This window comes from Rhamphochromis sp. 'chilingali', assembly GCF_963969265.1.
Source record: "Rhamphochromis sp. 'chilingali' genome assembly, chromosome: 15".
Lineage (NCBI taxonomy): Eukaryota > Metazoa > Chordata > Actinopteri > Cichliformes > Cichlidae > Rhamphochromis > Rhamphochromis sp. 'chilingali'.
In genome coordinates this window covers 24,496,646-24,505,208 of record NC_137942.1, presented here as the reverse complement: position 1 = coordinate 24,505,208, position 8,563 = coordinate 24,496,646, and the positions used below count along the sequence as shown (strand labels likewise).

Here is an 8,563-nt window from a genome sequence, read left to right as displayed (position 1 = left end):
TTTTATTTTATTTTAATATATTTTCTCCTACTGTGCATGCTGCTGAGTGACTGCTGCTCGTCAAACACATTTAATTGCAATGTTGACCCTGTGCTAATTTGCATATGACAAATAAATCTGAAAACTGAAACTAAACTAAGGAAAGAAGGATGGAAGGAAAGATCACAAGCTTTGTCACAAAGGAAAGAAGGATGGAAGGAAGGATCACAAGCTTTGTCACAAAGGAAAGAAGGATGGGAGGAAAGATCACAAGCTTTGTCACAAAGGAAAGAAGGATGGATGGAAGGATCACATGCATTGTCACAAAGGAAAGAAGGATGGAAGGAAGGAAGGATCACAAGCATTGTCACAAAGGAAAGAAGGATGGAAGGAAGGATCACATGCATTGTCACAAAGGAAAGAACGATGGAAGGCAGGATGACATGCAATGTCACAAAGGAAAGAAGGATGGAAGGAAGAATCACAAGCATTGTCACAAAGGAAAGAAGGATGGAAGGAAGGATCACATGCATTGTCACAAAGGAAAGAACGATGGAAGGCAGGATGACATGCAATGTCACAAAGGAAAGAAGGATGGAAGGAAGAATCACATGCATTGTCACAAAGGAAAGAAGGATGGAAGGAAGGATCACATGCATTGTCACAAAGGAAAGAACGATGGAAGGCAGGATGACATGCAATGTCACAAAGGAAAGAAGGATGGAAGGAAGAATCACATGCATTGTCACAAAGGAAAGAAGGATGGAAGGAAGGATCACATGCATTGTCACAAAGGAAAGAAGGATGGAAGGAAGGATCACAAGCATTGTCACAAAGGAAAGAAGGATGGAAGGAAGGATCACATGCATTGTCACAAAGGAAAGAACGATGGAAGGCAGGATGACATGCAATGTCACAAAGGAAAGAAGGATGGAAGGAAGAATCACATGCATTGTCACAAAGGAAAGAAGGATGGAAGGAAGGATCACATGCATTGTCACAAAGGAAAGAAGGATGGAAGGAAGGATCACAAGCATTGTCACAAAGGAAAGAAGGATGGAAGGAAGGATCACATGCATTGTCACAAAGGAAAGAAGGATGGAAGGAAGGATCACAAGCATTGTCACAAAGGAAAGAAGGATGGAAGGAAGGATCACATGCATTGTCACAAAGTAAAGAAGGATGGAAGGAAGGATGACATGCAATGTCACAAAGGAAAGAAGGATGGAAGGAAGAATCACAAGCATTGTCACAAAGGAAAGAAGGATGGAAGGAAGGATCACATGCATTGTCACAAAGGAAAGAAGGATGGAAGGAAGAATCACATGCATTGTCACAAAGGAAAGAAGGATGGAAGGAAGGATCACAAGCATTGTCACAAAGGAAAGAAGGATGGAAGGAAGGATCACATGCATTGTCACAAAGGAAAGAAGGATGGAAGGAAGGATCACAAGCATTGTCACAAAGGAAAGAAGGATGGAAGGAAGGATCACATGCATTGTCACAAAGGAAAGAAGGATGGAAGGAAGGATCACAAGCTTTGTCACAAAGGAAAGAAGAATGGAAGGAAGGATCACAAGCTTTGTCACAAAGGAAAGAAGGATGGAAGGAAGGATCACATGCATTGTCACAAAGGAAAGAAGGATGGAAGGAAAGATCACAAGCTTTGTCACAAAGGAAAGAAGGATGGAAGGAAGGAAAGATCACAAGCTTTGTCACAAGTGCAATACTTTAATTTTCTGCTGCTCATTCCTGTGCAATATCCCATCTGCCCTCCCGTCATATTTCTTTTCAAGATTTTCTTATTTAATCACTAATGTACATATATTTATATTTATAGATACATATATATTCAGTCATCTTTTCTCTTTTACCATGTCTCTCTAATATTTTGCTCCTTGCTATTTTTCTAATTTCTTTATTATTTTATTTTATTTTAATATATTTTCTCCTACTGTGCATGCTGCTGAGTGACTGCTGCTCGTCAAACACATTTAATTGCAATGTTGACCCTGTGCTAACTTGCATATGACAAATAAATCTGAAAACTAAAACTAAACAAAGGAAAGAAGGATGGAAGGAAAGATCACAAGCATTGTCACAAAGGAAAGAAGGATGGAAGGAAGGATCACAAGCTTTGTCACAAAGGAAAGAAGGATGGAAGGAAGGATCACATGCATTGTCACAAAGGAAAGAAGGATGGAAGGAAGGATCACAAACTTTGTCACAAAGGAAAGAAGGATGGAAGGAAGGATCACAAGCTTTGTCACAAAGGAAAGAAGAATGGAAGGAAGGATCACAAGCTTTGTCACAAAGGAAAGAAGGATGGAAGGAAGGATCACATGCATTGTCACAAAGGAAAGAAGGATGGAAGGAAGGATGACATGCATTGTCACAAAGGAAAGAAGGATCGAAGGAAGGATCACAAGCTTTGTCACAAAGGAAAGAAGGATGGAAGGAAGGATGACATGCATTGTCACAAAGGAAAGAAGGATGGAAGGAAGGATCACAAGCTTTGTCACAAAGGAAAGAAGGATGGAAGGAAGGATCACATGCATTGTCACAAAGGAAAGAAGGATGGAAGGAAGGATCACATGCATTGTTACAAAGGAAAGAAGGATGGAAGGAAGGATCACAAGCATTGTCACAAAGGAAAGAAGGATGGAAGGAAGGATCACAAGCTTTGTCACAAAGGAAAGAAGGAGGGAAGGATCACATGCATTGTTACAAAGGAAAGAAGGATGGAAGGAAGGATCACAAGCATTGTCACAAAGGAAAGAAGGATGGAAGGAAGGATCACAAGCTTTGTCACAAAGGAAAGAAGGAGGGAAGGATCACATGCATTGTCACAAAGGAAAGAAGGATGGAAGGAAGGATCACATGCATTGTCACAAAGGAAAGAAGGATCGAAGGAAGGATCACATGCATTGTCACAAAGGAAAGAAGGATGGAAGGAAGGATCACAAGCATTGTCACAAAGGAACGAAGGATGGAAGGAAAGATCACAAGCTTTGTCACAAAGGAAAGAAGGATGGAAGGAAGGAAAGATCACAAGCATTGTCACAAGTGCAATACTTTAATTTTCTGCTGCTCATTCCTGTGCAATATCCCATCTGCCCTCCCGTCATATTTCTTTTCAAGATTTTCTTATTTAATCACTAATGTACATATATTTATATTTATAGATACATATATATTCAGTCATCTTTTCTCTTTTACCATGTCTCTCTAATATTTTGCTCCTTGCTATTTTTCTATTTTCTTTATTATTTTATTTTATTTTAATATATTTTCTCCTACTGTGCATGCTGCTGAGTGACTGCTGCTCGTCAAACACATTTAATTGCAATGTTGACCCTGTGCTAACTTGCATATGACAAATAAATCTGAAAACTAAAACCAAGAGCACCTGGCTGCAGCCACTGTCCACTGTGGAGCTCCACAGTAACCGGAAACACGTGACCTCCACAGTAACCGGAAACACGTGACCTCCACACTAGCCGTAAACACGTAACTTCGGTTAAATCGACTTTGACAGCGAAAACTAAATTGCGTTTTTGTTACTATAAAATGGTTTTAAGTGGGGTTTTTTTTTTAACACTCTGGGTTTGTTCAAAAAAAATTCACCATCCCCTAAATTGTTCGTGGCCAAAAGTGACACTTGCTGTTTCGCTGATTTATTATTATTTTTACAGTACATCGTGTTGTGCGTTCTGATTGCTGTAGACCATTGTCAATCAATCTAGTCCAGTGTCTCCTGTACAGGAGCGGTCCCTAATAGGCCCACGGACCGGTCCCGGTCCGTGAGTCCTTTGGTACCGTTCCGCGAGGGTTGATCCTCCGGTGTGAAATGTATGGTTGTAGTTGTGTGTCTTATTTTGAAAGAACTATTTACGCGTTACCATAGCGACCAGAGAGCGTTAAGAAGCAGAGAGGAGGATGTCACTGTCATTGTTGTTGGCGCACAGCTCAAGTCACGTTTATTATTATATTTACAAAATACCACAGTTTCTTTTTTTTATTCTTTTGTTGTATTTATCCGCGACACCTTAAAGGTAGTTCCCTGAAAATATTGTCTGACATTAAAGTGGTCTGTGGTGCAAAAAAGGTTGGGGACTCCCGCTGTACAGTACAGAATGCGTTTAGCTTGTCGAATTTACATAAATCTTCGATCGCTAGCAGTGTAACTCTGAAGTGCTGTACTGTACGTTTGGAAGTTTTCTCCCAAACAAACACAACAATGCCGACGAAACGTTTTGCACCCTCAAATGCACCTTTAGGTTTCATTCCATAATACTGGACTTGTGTTTCTACAAAGGTTTGAACTCTAAGAGTGTTTAAACAAAGAGAAAAGTGTGAAAATGTTCATTCCTGTCTGAGAAAAGTGTATAAAGCATGTAGTGAGGGGTTTTACAGTCTTAACATCTGTAATAATTGTAAAAAATAAAGTTGGCTATGGATTTCACCTACCGCGGGTTATTTTTTGAACGTAACACCAGCGATAAACGAGGCACCGCTGTATTATTAATAGTAGTGTCTGGGACATCTAATTGATTAACATCAACATTGATTATTATGCACTATTATTTTTGTTCAAGGAGAGCCAAAAATATACAACTCTCTCTCAGCTTGTTTGTTGCCAAAAATGGCCACTTTTTGTGTATGTTCACAAAATGCTATAAAATGTATATTTCTTAAAACATTTATCTACTTTTACCGACGTGACTCTTTAAAATAGCACCAGTCCTTTTCATCAAAATCAAAATTGTATCTAAATCTTTTACTCTTTATAGCCAGTTAGGTTATATATTACCATTAACTTTTCTGGTAAAACGGTGATAAAGTCCTAATGTTTTCATGAAACTTCCTTTTTTTCCCCATCTGAGCATCGGGGAAAAGGCCGTCTTGCAATTGTTGAGGTCACTAGTGTGTGCCCCATTTCTTCCAGGATCACTCTCTTTATAGGTTTTAGTGGACTCCTAGTACTGCGAAGTGGTTTCATGGTACAAAGGGATTGTATTCCAAGATCTGGGAGACTGTAGAAATGAGCAGTGATGCCCTTCCTACCATCTTTCCAGAAAAATAAGTGATCTGTAAGCTGTTAGGCTGACTTACAGCAGCAGCACTTTCTGCACCTGCATAAACTCCAGGACACATTTACTAACGGTGTTTGTTGCTGTATGTGCAGCTTTGAATTTTTTAATAATATATATTTTGTTAATATTTTGGCTATGGTGTCTTGTTATGAAATGTAAAAGAGTAAAAGTGTTTTTAGCAGGTGCTTCAAAGCTAAGTTTGACTGGGAAACTCAAAGCTCAATTGGCTGTATCAACAGAAATTCACTGCAGCCTATGTAATATTTCATGCGTCATAATTTATTCTACTCTATCTTGCAAATACATATTTGTGTGGCAATGTCATGCACAACACACATAACTATTAGATCCTTAAGATCAAACCCGTGTCATTGTTTTGGTCCACTGCAGTGCAGTAGTCAAAAAAAAGAATAAGTGAAGTGTCCACAGATAGCCAGGATAGAGCCCAGAGTGTTAATGTTTAAAATGTATAAAAATATTATTGATTACAATTCTTTACTGTTAATATCAACAATAAGCTTTTTATTTTGAAATTACAAGTTTAAAAAAATGCTGTTACATTTACATTTAATGCTGTTTCACTGTAATCATTTATTATAAGTATGGACACAGAATCAAGTGAACAACATTTTGAAATAAGTTTAATTGGAATTTTGTACTATGCAAAAACAAAACAACAACAACAACAACAACATATTAAACAAACACAGCCAGTGCCTTCATTTGTCCATTACATGTCAAACATAGCACTGACCCTTAGCCCCTGATCATCAGCACATGCTTTCAAAAAGAGCTCCATGTCCTTTGCAAACTGAAAAACAAAGAGGAACAAGTCCCTTGCTCCAGTGTCTTCTTCCTCTGACATGTCTCTTAAGACCCTCTGCTGGTCCCCTTGATTTAAGGACAGATATTTGGGCATTGTTACATGTGGCTTATTTTGGACAGCCCACTGCACAGCAGGACGCAGATCTTCAACAACTGCTGGCTCCTGTGTCAGGCAAATGGGGATGAAAACATAGTTATTTCTCTGTTGCAGAACAGTTTTTTAACAGTTATTCAAATGTCACTAACCATGTAATTACACTACTGTTTAAAGTGAATACTGACCTGACTGACTTCCTGGAACTTGCGCTTTTTCAGTCTGAAAATGGGCACGTGTTGTCCTTCAAGCACAGCTTTGGCTTCCTCTCTCCAGTGTGCAAATAGCTTGCCAGAGCTACGAAGAGTAAGGCCACAGTGAGGGCATGTCATTTTCATGGACTTTCCATCAGCTGCAGTTTTATTGAACACAGAGGGTAGAGCTTATGAATGTTCTAACAAAGACTCAGAAAATGGTTCAGATACCGAAGACAAAACCTTGGGGGGGGGAGACGGGTCTCCTCGAAGAGTTCAGCGGGGAGCAGTCCTGATAATGGTGGCTGACTTGGCATTGAAGAATGCTGACAAGACAATAAATGCCTTGCCATATCCCCACGCCGTATGATTGTAATCTTACAGACAGGGCAGTGAAAGTGTCCTGTTGTCCTACAAGGCTGCCTGCACCGGCATATCATTTTATCTGTAAGAGAAAAAAACAAACAAACAAACAGATGTAATTTAAATGTAGTTGTATAGAATGCAATCAATTTGTCTAACAATCAGATTGTACATGTTAACAAAAACATCCAAGCCAACCTCAATAATGAAAGCAAAATGGTATGGATCACAAAAGTTATGTCAAGAAAAGTGGTGAAAAGTAAATAAAAATATATTTTATAAAAACACTATTTTTGTTGCAGATGAATGCACTGAACTGTACAATATCAACAGCAACTTTTAAGTCAACAAAGATACTGCAGAAGTGCTTAAAAAAGTGCATATTTATAACTATAAAGTATATTTAATACAAACATACCTTTTAAAGGCAAAGCATTTTTTATATGCACACTTAGATGCTCCTCAATCTTTGCCCTGACAGTAGGGCTGAAAGTGGGGCACAGAGGGCAGTGAAAGAGTCCTCTGCAACACGTGTTGCATTCCTGCAATTCTGGCTTTAAGCCTGAATTCCAGATTGATGTGTGCATCTAAAACACAGAGAGAAACAGATAAACACCATATACACATTTAAGTTAAGGTTTTAGCAGAAATAACAATTTACACTTGGCATGTAATAGATTTGGGAAGAAAATTCTTGAAAAAAAAAACCCAAATATTTTAAAAGACACTTTAATCTGTGAGATATGTTTCTATTGACATATAACAGTCAATTGAACAGAGGCTAACTAAAATCTGGGCAATAAAAAAGCTGTACAGAAAAGAATGACGAATAGAAGTATTGATAAATATATAAATCTGTTTGTGACGAAATTTGCAGTGTTGACGCTAACCAAAGGTGTCACAAGTACACACGTTCCTTACTACAGTTTAGATACCTCTGTTTAGAAAGCACTGGCTCGACTTTTTAGTCAAGTCGAAGTAAGAAGTACAGGGTCTAAAATATAATTTATGTACAAAATTTTGAAGTAATCTTGCGTCCAAAGCACGCGTGCTGATTTACAAATGTACGGATTACAAAGTACAGATACGCGTGCTAAAATGTGAGAAGTAGAAGTATAAAGAAGTATACAGTAGGCACAAAAAAGTACAGCAGTAAAGTAAAGATACCAGAAAATTCTACTTAAGTACAGTATTGAAGTATTCGTTATTTTGCATCTCTGACGCCAACAATAAATCATACTCTAATGCAAAATGTGGTTTTTGCTTCTTCTCGCCCACAGAAGCCGTTAATCCAGCTCTCTTACTAAAACCAGGCCCAGGAAAAAGCATATCTGTGTGTTTCTCTGCCATGGAGCACGATGAAAAAACATTAAAATAAGGAGGAATGTTGTTGTAACGCAAAAAAAGTGGCAACATGATCATTGTAAGAAAACTAGACGATTCCTAGAATTATGAAATCACTAACGGCAAATTTATATAAGAAAGACTTAACTAACCTTTGCGATCAACTTGCAAGACTTCCACGGTATCCATGCGTGTTTACGGCTACTGTGGAGGTCACGTGCTTCCGGCTACTGTGGAGGTCACGTGCTTCCGGCTACTGTGGAGCTCCACAGTGGCTGCAGCCAGACCCTTCTCACTAAAACTAAACAAAGGAAAGAAGGATGGAAGGAAGGATCACATGCATTGTCACCAAGGAAAGAAGGATGGAAGGAAGGATCACAAGCATTGTCACAAAGGAAAGAAGGATGGAAGGAAGGATCACAAACTTTGTCACAAAGGAAAGAAGGATGGAAGGAAGGATCACAAGCTTTGTCACAAAGGAAAGAAGAATGGAAGGAAGGATCACAAGCTTTGTCACAAAGGAAAGAAGGATGGAAGGAAGGATCACATGCATTGTCACAAAGGAAAGAAGGATGGAAGGAAGGATCACATGCATTGTCACAAAGGAAAGAAGGATGGAAGGAAGGATCACAAGCTTTGTCACAAAGGAAAGAAGGATGGAAGGAAGG

General features: G+C 38.8%; 1 long non-coding RNA gene across 1 annotated transcript; it reads right to left on the bottom strand.

The window, feature by feature from the left end:
* Nucleotides 1–6,009: 6,009 nt before the first annotated feature.
* On the bottom strand, nt 6,010–8,346 carry LOC308411483. Its single transcript, XR_013974389.1, has 4 exons — nt 8,048–8,346; nt 6,970–7,138; nt 6,183–6,633; nt 6,010–6,063 (listed from the first exon to the last, which is right to left on the bottom strand). It is a non-coding gene; the product is annotated as an uncharacterized lncRNA (long non-coding RNA).
* Nucleotides 8,347–8,563: the final 217 nt, after the last annotated feature.